Raw genomic sequence first — 16,040 nt, forward strand, 5'->3', positions numbered from 1 at the left:
ATTCAATAACTAAATGCAATAATTTTCTAATACACCGTTTCAGGTAGCTATTTACAAATGATCATTACTTCATTAAGCTTATTTCTAGTTTACTACTACTTATTCCAGTTCTGAGATAACAATCAAACAGTGTACTCCTATGACTGCATTTAGTATTTCTTTGTTTCCTTAAAATTGGAGTTGATCTGAACTAATTGATCCGCATGCTAGATTAACCATTTTCAGTGATTCATATTCATAAACTACTTCTAGCATTTAGATTTGACAGTGGATATCAATGGAGTCTACGCTTCTCGATCTCTACATGCCAAAGGAAGAATAGTTGCTCTACCACTGGAGGTACGTTCTATTCCAGGAAATAATTCCCCTTTGGTCCGCTTGCTCAGTGATGTTTAGCGACTTACTAATAGCTCTACGGCCTCTTTCATGCACCCATTTTGGCAAAGTTCTCTGGCTTCACGCACATTCATCTGCATTTGGATTTTGGACAAGCTACTCGTCAGCAAAGACAAAGATGTGATTCTATTTCGAAATGAAATTTGAAAAGAACGAACTACTGCATACCAAGTTTTTTCATGAGTCTCTTTCTCAGGCCAAGAGTTGTTCTGTTACAAACAGAGGAAACATGTTCTCTTCATAGGCAGTGTCAACGTTTCCGTTCTAAAGTACCATCTTCCCAGTTTGCTCTGCCAAAGTAAAAATCCAAAACCAGAATATAACGTGTTAGAACCACTTATATAAGCAATCAATAATAAGATATTATTACTTTATCAGTATAAATGTCAAATAAGAGAGCAGCCAGCAAGATAATCACATATTCCTAATCCGAAATCATCAGAACATCTAATCGTGAATTAGTGCATTCAGTCTTGAGCAAAGGGCTTATACATCTAGCACTCAATGACTTGCAAGAAATTGAAATGTCATGAACCATTATCACTACCACAGCTAGTATGCTGTCATTCATCTCATGTAATAGACAAGTTAACACAAAGACTTTGTTGCTTATTTTTTCCCTTTTCCCTTTAAAAGAAGTACTCCTGCTGTTCCATTTTATATGACGTCCTCTCCTTTTAGTCTGTTCTAAAAAAGAATGACACTTTTCTATTTTTGGAAACTCTTTAACTTTGAACTTTCCATTTTACCCTTAATGACATGCTCTTATAGACATAGAAATGTCAATGCCATGTTTAAAAACCATAAGTTCTAAAGGGGACTTTTGGTAAGTGCAAGAAGTCCTTTTTTCTTAAAGTCCAATTTTAGTCAAACATGTCATATAAAATGAAGAGGAGGGTGAAGTATAAAAAAGAATTGAAAGAGATCATGAGGAGAACAAACCTTAACATCCCCTCATACTCCAGCTTCCTCCACTGGCTCACGTTGTGCTGCATCTTTGATTGTTTCATCTTTTTCCCGACCTCCCTGTCAGAACAAGAGAGATGTATTTAAAAAAGAGATAACCTCTAATATAACAATCAGAGAGAGCATCAAAATGATACCTTTTTGGGAAATATTAAGAAGTTTTAAACCCATGGATCAGTCGCTACCTTTGGGAAATAACCACCCTTTGCCTTTTCTCTGTGGACTTATTAGACAAACTTCAAAGGCATCTTCATCTACCAATGATAACACGGTGAAATCTTTATATTGGTAGGATGACCAGGGAACAGGTATAGTTAATAAAGTGACTACAACCTTAACACCAAAAATACATCTTTCCACATGGATCATATAAACAACAAAGTCAAAATCTGAAACTTGGTCCTAAAAAATGCAAAATAATGGCTTGCAGAGTAAACTTGATACTAAAAAAATCCTATGCAACTTTTTTATCATCTGAATGCGTAATATTCCAGCAAAATTAAAACCTGTTAGACCTTCTGAATGCTATGATAAATGACTGTAACCTTCTAGCTTTGCCAGCAATATGAAGAATTAAAGAATGCTAGAGATCTGGGGAAAAAGAATTAGAAAATCAAGAGAAAATCCAATAATCCGATGCAGTTATTTTCCAACATCAATATTTCTGGTAGCTATGTCCATGTTCATCTCCTTTGATAGCCCTGATTCTAATTATCTATTATGTCACACAACTCCAATTCTGAGATAACAAAAATTATACTTCCAGTACTTTTTTTGGTTGTTCCCTTAACAATGGAGTTGCTGTGAACTACTTAATCCACCAGCTAGATTGACCAGTTTCAGTAATTAGTTCCTATCCGCTAACTATTTCTACCACATGTAGATTTGACAGTGGATCGGTATCAATAAACTCTACACTTCTTCAGTAGAACTTGGTAATGGCAGAAAAAGTATTGGAGCTCTATATCCTAAAGGAAGAATAGCTGCTTGAACACTGGAGCTACATTCGATTCCGGGAAATAGTTCTCCTTTGGTCTGTTTGCTTTGTGATGTGAGGCGACTTACTAATAGTTCTGCAGCCCAATTTGGGCAAAATTTTCTTGCTTCGTGCACATTCATCTGTAATTGGTTTTTGGACAAGCTACTTGTCAGCAAACGGAAGTGTGAATATATATCAAAATGAAATTTAAAAAGAATGAATTATTCCATACCCAAGTTCTTTCGCGAATGCCTTTCTCAGGCCAATAGTCTAGTTGTTCTGTTACAAACAGAGGAAACATGTGCCCTTCATAGGCAGTGTCACCGGCTTTGTTCTCAAAGTGCCATCTTCCCATTTTACACTGCAAAAGTGATCCAAAACCAAAAAGAGTGAAACTTGTTAAAACCACTTATAAGTAATCAAAATATAGATTCAAGAAGAATGGCTTATTGCATACCCAAGTTCTTTCGCAAATCTCTTTCTCGGGCCAAGAGTCTAGTTGTTCTGTTACTAAGAAAGGAAACATGTGCCCTTCACAGGCAATGTCACCGGTTTTGTTCTCAACATACCATCTTCCTCTCCCAGTTTGCACTGCAAAAGTAATCCAAAACCAGAGTAAAACTTGTTAGAACCACTTATAAGTAATCCAAATATAGATGTTATTACTTTATCAATTCAATGTCAACAAGACAGTAGACTGTAAGATTTAAAAAATCGCGTATTCCTAATCCAAAAGGAGCAATCACAACATCACATTTAATCATCAATTAGTGCAAACAGTCTAGAGAGAAAAGAGCTGCTAAGTAACTTTTTCGCTTAACTATCAAGCACTGACTGTTTTTGCAAGAAATTTGACAGATGATAAGCCCTTAACTCTACCACAGCTAGTATACTGTCATTTATCTGATGCAATAGATAACTAGATAACACAGACTTTGTTTCTTATTTTTCACCTTTTCCCTAAAAATTAAAGCATAAAAAGAACTGAAAGATATCATGAGGGAGAACAAACCTTAACATCGCCTCGTACTCCAGCTTCCTCCAGTGTCTCACACTGTGCTGCATCTTCAATTGTTTCATCTTTTCCTGACCTCCCTGCCATAACAAGAGATATATTTGTATTTAAAACAGAGATTTCCCAAATATAACAATCAGAGAGAGCATCAAAATGAAATACATGATCAAGGGAACAGATATTGTTAGTGATTCAGCTACAGCCTTAACACAAAATACATCTTTCCACATGAATCAATATACAACAAAGTCAAAATCTGAAACTTGGTACTAAAAAAGCAGAATAATGGCTTGCAGAGTAAATGAATACAGACGGAGTTACCATCAAATGATGCAAGTCGCAAATTGTGAGGCGACTTACTAACATTTCCAAGGCTTCTTTCATCCACCCATTTTGGCAAAGTTATCTTGCCATTCATCTGCAATTTATTTTTTGGACAAGCTACTTGTCAGCAAATGGAAGATGTGATTATATTTCAAAACGAAATTTAAAAAAATGTGCATACCCAAGTTCTTTAGCAGTCCCTTTCTCAGGCCAATAGTCTAGTTGTTCCCTTTATAGGCAAGTAACTGGTTTTGTTCTTAAATTACCATGTCCCCAGATTGCTATGCAAAAGTGATCCAAAACCAGAATAAAGATCTAGATGTTATTATTTTATCAATGTCAATAAAACAGCAGAGAGCAAGATAATCACATATCCCTAATCCGAAACAATCACAACATCTAATTATGAATTAGTGCATTTAGAGTTGAGCAAAGGGCATAAAAATCTAGCACTCAATATCTTGCAAGAAATCGAACTGTCATGAGCCATTATCTCTACCACAGCTAGCATGCTGTCATTCATCTCATGTAATAGACAAGTTAACACACAAGATGGTGTTGCTTATTTTTTCACCTTTTTCCTTTAAAAGAAGTACTCCCACTGTTCCATTTTATATGACGTTCTCTCCTTTAGTCTGTTCAAAAAAGAATGACACCTTTCTATTCTGGAAACTCTTTAACTTCAAACTTCCCATTTTACCCTTAATGACATGCTCTTATAGCCATAGAAATGTCTTTTGATAAGTGCAAAAAGTCCTTTGTCTTAAACTCCACCTTTAGTCAAACATGTCATATATATAAAATGAACGGAGGGCGAAGTACAAAAAGAACTGAAACAGATTATAAGGGAGAACGAACCTTAACATCCCCTCCTACTCCACCGTCTCATGCTGTGCTGTATCTTTGATTGTTTCATCATTTTCCCAACCTCCCTGCCATAACAAGAGAGATACTTATATCTAAAACAGAGATTTCCTCTAATATAACAATCAGAGAGCATCAAAATGATAGATTAAGAAGTTTTAAACCCATGGATCAGTGGATACCTTTGGAAATTAAAACCCTTTGCCTTTTCTGTGGGCATAATGAGAAGAAATTCAAAGGCATCTTCATCTACCAATGATAACTCAGTGAAATCCTTCTATCTGTGATACATCTCCACATGAAAATCATACAACAAAGTCAAAATCTGAAATGTGGTACTCAAAAAAGAAGAATACCGGGTTGCAGTAAATGAATTACGATGGACCACCAAGTTATAATGCAAGCCGTAAGATGTCACGGAATACTCCAGAAGCTGTCACTTTAATTAAAAAAAAAATATATACATTTACTACTTTTCTTTCCAACTGTTGTTTATCTTATAAAATGTTGTTTTACTACCATTTTCCTATATATACCAAGTTAAACGTGGAGGTTCAATTCAGGATAGAGGGAGTAAAAGTGTATTGCTAAAGTTAGAACACAATTGTTACTTTTCGATAAGAAAATGTTTGGATGCAAAAGTGTTAAACTGAGTCGTCCCACATAAAGTTTTTAAAGTTACATAATGTGTAAGAAGACTTCTAGTTTTTCCCAGACTAAAATTATTTTGCAAGTGAAAATCAGTTTGTGATGGAGAGTATACGAGACTCGAGAGTAGGTTCTTTCGGATAAGATTAAGTTGAGAACTATGCTATATTTTGGCAACTATAGGTGATTGATGCTCAAATATCACAACAAAGCCAAATGAATTTTAGATACATATCCTTATAAAAGACTCCGATAAACCAATTTGAACAAAGGAAATAGCAATTGAAGTATTCATCTGCTTAAAAAGAAAACATGATACTTCAAAACGAATATGATAATTAATTACTGAGGAGAAATCTTAGTCCTTCATTCTCACTGAAAACGTGAGTAAACTAATTAAAGAAACAAAATAATTAATTTTATCGAACCGGTTTAGAGACAGATTAAATTGTAAAACAAAGATGTTCGTGTGGGTAATGCAGTTCTATCGGCCATAAGGACATTTGAGCATGGTTATACATTACTTTTCAGGGCATCAAGTCTAAGTTGTTACATTATCCACTTTGATAGGAAAAGCCTGTGGAATATCATGGATTTTCATTTTTCTGTGACTCTATTAGTGTTATGAGCACTTCTGAAATCTTTTCAAAATGGCAGACTAATTTCTGGCCTCCATAACTTAAATAGTGGTTACTATTTCATCGTATTTTCCGCCAATTTGTAGTATTATCTCTTCATTTTACACTTTATTAATTTCATGTACAAATTCTTGATTTGTGAGTATTTTAAGGTAAGAATTCAATTAAGATAGAAAAATTCCAGGATCTGATTTGAGTATTGAAAATTTAAACTTGTTCATAGCCTTAATTTAACTCACCATGGTTATGCATGGCTCAACACAAGTGGAGATAAGATGGAGAATCAATTGACAGAACTCATGGTTGATATGTACATCACTCATTCATGAGCACCTACAAATAGGGGAAAATTATTGGTTTTAGAAGCAAACTTTGTAGCTAATAGAAGGAGAGAATTACATTTAAAAAGAGAGAGAGAGAGAGAGAGAGAGAGAGAGAGAGCACAATTTCACTACCATCTAGAAAAGAAACAAGTCATGGAAATGTGATAATCTTTTGGTATGTACCTATTTTTAAGCGAAAATCCTGGTTTTGCAGGAAAGAGATGCAGAGTTCCTGAGAGGCTGGCCACTCTACTTGTTATTGCAGATTCTCAAAAACCGTTTTAGAAATGTGACCTTTGTTTCTACAAGAGGAGCTACTGCTTCATTAGTCACGGAGTCATGGTGTTCACTACTTGTCCCAATGCAATGTTCTGTTGGTTCATCATTATTTTGCCTCATTTGTAACAAGGCCTTAAGCTCAGGTTTATCTTTATATAACAAACAAAATCCAAATTCCTTCCATGCTCCAGAGAAAGATAACATAATGCGCCCATAGTCATTTGGTGTTTTTCCATTTGCCTTAAGACATATCCCATAAGCCAGCAAAAGGTACCAAGAAAAAATGAATCCTATTGAAAGAACATTCTGAATGGTTGGATAAGGTTAGTTTCTGGGTCATTGATGACACTCCATCATCACATAAGGGAAATAATTGAGCTGTGGTTTCAATTAATCTGTCGGGGTAACATACAGCAAATCCCAAGAAGTTATCAGGTACATACCAATTTTCAGGCAAATTTACTGATACACTTCTATCAATTCCCCAATGGTGGAACCAACTTGGGATCTCAAATGGTAAATTCTCCCCACTGGTAAACACTCTTAGTGACAAGGACTCTGAAGCAGAGATGTCATGCTGCAATGATGAGATATTCTGAAACAACAAATTACAGATCCAATCATTGCTCCAATCTGCATATATTGTATCTAATTGTTGTGGAATTTCTGGCAACTCTTTAAGCCTCTTGCAATGTGATAAGTTCAAGGATCAAAGAGCACCAAGTTGGACTACGCTTCGAGGCAAATGCTCAAAATTATTTCCACTGAGATTCAACTTTTTCAAAGAGGATAAGGATCCAATGTTCTCTGGAAGTCCTCCATCTCTTAGATTGCAGTAACTAAGATCCAGATCTTCCAATGAGCGTAATTCATTCACCTGAGGGAACTCTATGAGCCTCTTGCAATCTGATAAGTCCAACAACTGAAGAGCACCAAGTTGGGCTATGCTTCGAGGCAAATGCTCAAAATTATTTCTAGTGAGATACAACTTTTTCAAAGAGGATAAGGATCCAATGTCTTCTGAAAGTCCTCCATCTCTTAGATTGCAGTAACTGAGATCCAGTCGTTCCAATGAGTGTAACCCTTCATTCACTTGAGGGAACACAAAGTACCCTCCATCTTTGAGGCCTACTCGTGATTTTGGTTTTGCAAAGCTCAAGAATAGAAGCTTGTTCAACCGGATAATGGAAGGCAGAGGTCGTGAAATTCGAGTAAGTCTGGCATCAAGCCGCTCCAAGTTTTCTAAATCCCCTATCTCTTCTGGCAAGCTTTCAAGTTTTGAGCAACGAGACACATCTAGCTCCACCAAACTTTGCATCATACCAATGACGCTTGGAAGAGCTTCAAGGTGACGCATATAGCTCAAATCTAGCTTGGTAAGATGAGTTTGATACTGAAAAAAAGATGATGGTAGTTCCCTTATCCTAGATTCATCCATCTTAATCTTTAACCCCAGCTTACTTCTTCACCTGATCTCTGGAAATTTCTCTAAACTGTAGCAACCATATAGATTCAGATATTCAAGAGATTCCACATTAACACATGGAAACCTCTCAAGGATTTCACAATAACCCAAATCTAACTCAATGAGTTTTCCACAATACCCCAAGGAATCGTGAACCTCTTCAAGATCAATTCAGCCTAAGGTCAATACAGCCTGACAGATACAAATACTCCAAATTTGGCATCCCCATGAAATTTGGTGTTGGCGTCAGGTTTACAGAGCGGAGGAGATCTAGCATCCATAAATACTACAAATCCTGCAATTCGGAGCACAAAAAGAATGAGATAGGAAAAACATGGAATGGCAGGTAAAAGAATTACTTACTAAGTTACTATCATAAAAGAATTAGGGTTTAGATTTGGGTATCCACCATTCATCATACTATTCCGATTTCGAGCCTTTCTTTTCTTCTTGTCTTTCATTTTGTATATTTGAGGCCATCAAATGACCTTCCTGTTCCTAAAACGTACTATTAAAAAATAATTTACTCCCTCAAACGAAAAATGAGTAACCTCATTTGGACTATCAGAGTCAACACAGTATTTTGTGTGAAATTAGAAATTAGTTTATATTTTTAATATTTCTTCTTGCTTCTTACTCATACAATATACAATGTACAATTTAACCCAAATCTTACATTTTTAAAATTTATTCTTTAAAATTAGAATTTATTAGTTTATATTTTTAATATTTCTTCTTGCTTCTTACTTACAATAACAATGTACAATTTAACCCAAATTACATTTTTTAAAATTTATTCTTTAAAATTTAACCCAATTTAATATTTTCTAATATTCTTAAGACTTAATATTTCTTTTGCTAATACAATGCTTTTTACTAATACAATATCAAAACATGTTTTATTTCAAAACATAAAATTTGCCACAACCTTTAATTTAAAAATTTCCAAAATAGATCATGCTATGTAGTTTCCAAGGTCTTGAGTAAAATGCTCTATGATAAAAAGAAAACTGAACAATATTTCCATAGATGATCACAGAGTAAGTAGAATCCTGGAGGATTGATAAAAGTTCCAAACATATAGCTATATTCATATTATTCAAATCCAAGGCTAATTAGATTCAAATGGTTGGTGGTGCCATAAATATGAGGGAAGTCCCCAAAAATTATTCTTTAAAAATGTTTAAAAGAAAAAACATAACCTGGAAAGATTTTGTTTGCTGAGTTAAAATAAAACATATCAAATTTATATTTCCAATGGATTTTTCAGAGAAAATTTAATATATCTAATATTTTTTTAGATACAAAATAATGTTAAATTTATCTAAAAATAATTAAAGAAAATTGTGGAGACTTGTTTGATACGGCTTATAAGGTCCATCCTTTCTTTTTTATGCAAAAGAGAAAAATATTTATATTTCTTCTTTAAAGAAGAATGTATAGCATGGGGAAAACAAATGCATAAGCAAAACAAGAGATTCATCACAAAATAAAATCAGGCATTGGAATGAAATACCACACACATGTCATAAAAGCATAGATATATATACATACATATATAAATTATACATCATTCATACCATATAGATATTAGTATATATATATATATATATATATATAATATATATATAAATAATGTTCCCTTGTCTTCCTTTTATAGTTTACCAACACATTACATTTTTCCATCAAAAACAACAAAATAAAACATACAAAAGCTTAGGATGAGATCAAATCTTTAAAAAAATTAGGAAAATGTTTGAATGAGTTAGCTCAATCTTAAGTTGGTAAAATACTAACTTATCATTTTAATATTACATCATATATTTATCTATTATTAAAAAGCCAAAGAGAAAAATACTTTATCTCTTTAAAGAAGTGTAATATAGCATGGGGAAAACAAAGTGTTAAATTTGGAAGCAATGTCTAAAAGCTTATACATCATTCGAGATTTAGAAAATAGCTGTAAATAATGTACCCCTTATGTTTACCAAGTATTACTTCCATCATACAAGCTTAGGATGAGATCAAATCTTGCTAGGAAAATGTTTGAATGAGTTAGCTTCTTACTTAAATCATATTATATCATATATATATATATATATATATATATATATATATATATATATATATATATATATATATATAAAAAGACATCTTCTATTTAACCTGTCTTTATTTATATGTATATTAAAGTCTAATATTTATTACTCCAAAATGTTTCATATAATAGTAGCATGATTAAATATTTACAAGCAACAAATCTGTAACTAATAATCACTGAATATGACCTTTCCCTATTCTTATTCATTATTCCACCGCTTCATATATTAACTAAAGCAATTATTCATGATTCTATTCATATATATTCCCCACTAATGATCCCTAAATGCTCTCATTTTTGACAAGAAAAAATAAGAAAGCTTTATAGCTTTCAGAATACCATGGTGAGAAAGCAAGAGATCCATATACTAAACATACATGAAGGTGCTCTCTTTGCTTCTTTTACATTTGCAGTTAGATTTTTTTTTTCTTTGCTCACGTGTTGTAAGATTGTTTGGTAATTTTGTTATTGATTTTTCAAGACTTCAATATATAACTTATCAAAATTATATTTCATTGCTCACTAAAATCTCAAATACTCTCAATTATTGCACTCCAACCATGACATATTCCTTACTAATGCGAAATATTATGCTTATAGATCACTACAAAGTGTGAAGAGTTAAAGAGCTTATTAGCCTTTTCAAGTTCATAAACATCATCACCTCTTTTTTTCTAGAAAGATACTATATAACATAAAATTAATTCCAAGACCATCACTAATAAAAGCAATCGACACTCGTAGTAGGGTTTGCATGAAAATGTTGAGAGAAGAGAGCGAATATTAATTTCTTAGCTCAAACTTGCTTCCTTGTTGCAAGTGTGTGTTTTGTGTGTTTTTTCATGTTCGCTTGATTGTTAGGAATTTTACTTTTTTAATCTTTCTAATTCTAGAAAACAATTATTCTTTTCTAATTTTTCATGTTTTGTATGAGACCAAACAATTAGGTGATGAGAGAGCAATCAAAAGAAAGAAAGAAAAAGACACATAAAAGCTTATCTAACCCCAACAAGTATATTGTAAATTCCTTGGTCCAGAGGCTAGCTGCATTTCCTTTGCATTTATTTCTGAAGGAGTTCGCTTTGTGTTTGCAACATGAGTAGAATTCACCAAAAATGGGAAAGATATGCAAAAACTGTAAACGTTGAATTTCGGGTTCAAGTTAATGACTTTTATTTTAGTACGTTGCTGCACTTTTGGAAGATTTGTTGATAATATTGGTGCATGATTTTGAACATTTTGTGGATGCGTTGAATTTATACGCCGTATGTAGATCATTTAAGAATAGATTAACAACACAAAGGATACTATTTCGGGATGTACTTCTTTTCTAATTTGAATTAACCGGTCACAAGAATATAGATGATGATCTTCGAAGTGCACATCATGAAGCTACATGTTGCTTTAAACTACAATCATAAATGAAAACAAGAGAAAGATCCAGACTCTTTTATACGAGAGATCATTAGATTATTAATTAGTGGTTGGTGTTAACATAGAGGTAGAAATAAAGAGACTTGAAATACGTTATGAAAGAGAATTAATGATGATACAAAAGTATATTAAGAAGATATAGTAGGTGAAGAATAAATATTCTCACCATATTCATTAGTGATCTTGAGAATATGCGATGAAACTTACTTTTCTCACATTTTTATTCCTATTTTATGACTAAAATAAATATTTTTAGAATATTTAACAAATCATCTTTCAAATTTTATTTTATCAGATATTGTACTAATTGACATGAAATACACGTGCAACACACGTGAACGTAAAACTAGTATAATAAATATGCGAACAACCCAAAATAATATAAAATATATTAATTTGAGTTTATGGAATTTAGAACTTTTTTCATTAACAAACATAGCATCTTGATTCAAGAACAAGTCAAAATAAAAAGAATATCAAATAAAATAGGCTGAAAGCAATAATATATGCTCATCACTAAAAGACAGAGATAGTTACGGACGAATAAAATAAACTAGAATTTAATTATTGTACCTTTGTTCTCCTCCATAAATGACGCAGTGAACTGCGCCGAGTTCCAGGTGAACAAGCCTTTTGGGTTCAAAATTTTCTGGCAATGACTCCCAAGGGAAGTCAGTCCATAAAAACCAACGCAAGTTGTTGGGCAGGTACTCAGTGGAGCCATCATGGCAAGGGAAGCAATCATTGGAGCCAGTGTACCATATGTATAACATCCTAAGCATTGTCATGTTTTTCATGGCCTCTTTGCTAAAACATAACTTTTCTTCATATTCAAACGAGATTGCTTCCACTGCCTTCGTCCCCTGATAAAAAAGATTATTAGTTTACAAAGTATAACTTCAAATGTGGTATAAAATTACTGTCCAACACTGTTATAGAGAAGCCAACACTGTGGCTGATATTCTCTCTAAACAAGGATCAATTCATGGTGTCACTAGTGGCTTTCAAGAGTCTCAGAACCTACCTAAAGCTGCAATTGATGCATATAGACTTGATAAGTGACCAATTTTAGTGAAAAAAGTTGGAACAAATGGAAAAGTGGTTGCGATTTGTTCCTTATTAACAAGCCTGAAGAACAAATGAGGAATCCCCTTTATCGTGGCGGATGAATTTGTTCCTTATTACTTTTGTAAGCTTAGAGGCTAATAAAAGGAAAATTTAAATTAAGAAAAAAAGCATGTCCTGGCTTTTTTCGCTTACCAAGATGGTTACTTTTGTACTCTAGCAAACCATTTTCATGTTTTTTTGTCTATAATAAAATGAAAATTTAAATTAAGGAAAAAAAAAGAATGTGGTATAAAATTCCCTTACCAGTATGATTACTTTTGTCAATCCTCGCAGTGCCAAATTTCATCATGTTTTGTACTATTTTTTATTGCACTTGAAGTTCTTGCAAAACCTAGTACCATACTACCATTAGAAAAAATTAAGGTACAATAGTAGTTTGGTCTTTTTTGAAATATGTTTCTTAAGAGAAATACTTGGTGCAATTAATTAAATAATTCTACATTCAAAAAGTACATTTTCTGAAAATTTCTGTAGAGTCAAATCTATAAGCTTTTTTATGCATTGAGAAAACGAAATTAATTTAAACAGTACCAATAAATTGTAAATTTTTTTAACAAAAATAATCAATGGTAAAATGAATCCCTTATCGAATTATTAACGTATTAATTATATAATGTCATACAAATTTCAAGTTAATCCAAATAATGAAATTGGAATAAATAGATTAAATGGCTACTAGACTAATTTATGGCTTAATAACCTAAGAAAACGAATTAGGAAATGTTAATTGAAGTGGCTACTTGACAAATTAGGACGCGTTAGGAAATTACTTATGCTTCTTCCACAAAAGTAAAAACTAAAATTACGTATGTGAAGCAAAAACCCAGCAAAGCAGAATCATTTCTACACTAGAGCACATGCTAACCATAGAATAAAAATCTTTTCCTTGGATTATTCAACAGATTATGACTTCAAAGATTATTCAATGGAAAGACCTTCTATACGTGAAAGTACGTTATGATGATATTGAGATGATCCAAGAATTTAATTTGCTATCCAATTTTGCTTGCATGAAAATGTGAGAAACAGATAGATTGGAATTGGACCTATATGTCTTTGGAATATGAAAAATAGAAATTGAGTATTATGGCATTGTTTAGCCTACTTACCGTATTGTTGATCATCACTTTTTCGTAATCTTCAGCGAGCCATATTCTGCTACGTTCTCCCGGATCCTTTTGTATTTTCACTATATATTTACCCATATCTTGTATTAAATCATGCATTTGAATCGTATCATCTTCGGTTAAGAACACAAGAGATTTGTCAATTAGGATATCCAATCCATATTCAGCTCTAAAATCACAACTCTCAAGGATTTGCATGACTTCTCTTTTTTCTTCTCCTCGGAAGAAACATGCTATATCTAGAAATATATCTTGCTCTTTGGGCTCCAACCCATCATAACTAATTTTGAGCTTCTCAACCATTTCTGAACTAGAGTTTTTCTTTATTTTGTCTATAGTTCTTTCCCACCGAGCTAGGTCTTTCTTATGCAACAAAGAACCCCACACCTTGAGGGCTAAAGGAAGGCCTTTAGCATGATTTACTACCTCCAAGGAGAGCTTCTTAAAACACTGATCACTTGGAACTCCACTATTTTGTTTGAAAGCATACTGATAGAACAATTGTGTAGCTTCATGATCAGGCAATAGCTTCACTTCATATATTGCATCAGCATTCTTTATCAGATCTCTATTTCTAGTTGTTACAACAACTCTGCTACCATTAGCAAACCAACCAGCATCACCTGCTAAATACTCCAAATGATCTCTTTCATCTATGTCATCAAGCACTATTAGCACCTTCATAGAATGAAGTCTGCTCTGAATCTTATCCTTCCCATCATACTTATTATTGACGTTATCATCTTTTCTTCTGAACAATTCAGAGAAAAGGGTATTTTCTAAAGAATGTAGTTGGTTCTTTTCTTTTTTTTTTTTTTTTTTTTTCATTTTCTTTAATATCCGCAAGAAAAGAAGCAGCTTCAAATTGATAAGAATGAGTATTAAAAATGGCTCTTGCTATTGTCGTTTTACCGACTCCGCCCATTCCCCAGATCCCCACAATCCGAACATCCTTGATTTCCATCTGTAGCCAGGATTTTACTTCCTCTAAATGAGTATTTATTCCCACAATATCTTTCAAATAAGATAAAGAAGTCTTGCATAATTTGGAAATTTGGTCAACAAGATCCCGAATACATTCTGATTCAATCCTACAAAAAGTAAGACGATTCTTGATATATAGGTCAAAAAGTCAAAGAACGAGAAGTACTTCACACTGTAGATTACTGCATAATTATGATAAAGGGACTAAAAGCACATAAATCAAAAATCCTGAAGAACCACTCAAAATATTATCTGCATAACAATGTCATTTTGTAATTAAATTAATAGGAACTATCCCTTCTTACTGATAGAAACATATCTTGGCCTTTTTGATGGTTTTCTTGGCCTCATAGAAAGAATTAGGGATCCTTGCAAACCCAAATGCATCCCTAAGTAGATCTAGAATCATAGTCATTCCCTTGTCACTTAGCCCAGACGAACACTTTATGTGATATAATTTTGACAAAAACTCTAGCTTCGAGTACTTGGACCCTTCAAATAATTCTTCACTTCCATCTCTAAGCAACTCAAGAAAATCTTTGTTATTTGAAGGTGTATCATTTAACATTTCTTCTTCTCCAACTACTTGTGACGGACCTACATCAATGTCCATTGGCCTTGAGCCCTGAAATGCTTCATTAATCAATAATTCTATAGGATTTTCAGGAGGCAATGTATCCGGGATAACCTCTATGTTTTCGGAGTTTTGCAACACATTTGTTTCCCCTTGCATAACCCAAGTGACATAATTTTGAGGGAATGGCTTGTCGATCAAATGATTGTACACTATCCTTCTAGTCTGCCACTTCTCATTCCCACATTTAGGACAGGGACATTTCATTTCATCTCTTACAGCTCCATTCATAAATGCAAAATCTAGAAATTGATTCAACCCAATCAAATATTTAGTTGTGGTTCTAGGCATTCCAATCCAAGATTTATCCATCGGGGAGTACTGGTTTATAACCTTTCAAAAAGTGAAACTGATGAACAAAAATCAGATTTTTTAGAAGAAGTGTTGAATATAACCTACAGATTTTCATGTGAAAGAGTAGCTTAGTAACCTATCAATGTTGTATGATTACATACATTTAACAATTTTGTATGCTAAGAAAAAGTATTTCAAAACATAGCGAGAACACTATTTCAAAACCATTGCAACTCACACATATATAGCACAAAAACTATAACAATCTGGTTATAGTTACCAACTAAAATCACACAGAAGGTGAAATAATTTAACGGACAGAGAAAACAACCAAAAAAAAAAAAAGATACAAGTCTTCCCCTTGTCTAGCTTATGTAAGAGAACAAACAAGCAATTTTTTGAGAAATCTCACCAGATAATGGAAGTATTGAAATATAAAGC

The 16,040-nt window shown here is 33.2% G+C and overlaps 1 long non-coding RNA gene and 1 pseudogene across 1 annotated transcript; both read right to left on the reverse strand.

Annotated features, from left to right (window-relative positions):
• Positions 1-232: 232 nt before the first annotated feature.
• LOC132041586 (uncharacterized) lies at positions 233-1,332 on the reverse strand. The gene is made up of 2 exons (XR_009411119.1): positions 565-1,332; positions 233-470 (listed from the first exon to the last, which is right to left on the reverse strand). It is a non-coding gene; the product is annotated as an uncharacterized LOC132041586 (long non-coding RNA).
• Positions 1,333-2,528: 1,196 nt separating this feature from the next.
• On the reverse strand, positions 2,529-15,617 carry LOC132041587 (TMV resistance protein N-like; annotated as a pseudogene).
• Positions 15,618-16,040: the final 423 nt, after the last annotated feature.

Source organism: Lycium ferocissimum, unplaced genomic scaffold, assembly GCF_029784015.1.
Source record: "Lycium ferocissimum isolate CSIRO_LF1 unplaced genomic scaffold, AGI_CSIRO_Lferr_CH_V1 ctg10778, whole genome shotgun sequence".
In the NCBI taxonomy this organism is placed as follows: Eukaryota; Viridiplantae; Streptophyta; class Magnoliopsida; order Solanales; family Solanaceae; genus Lycium; species Lycium ferocissimum.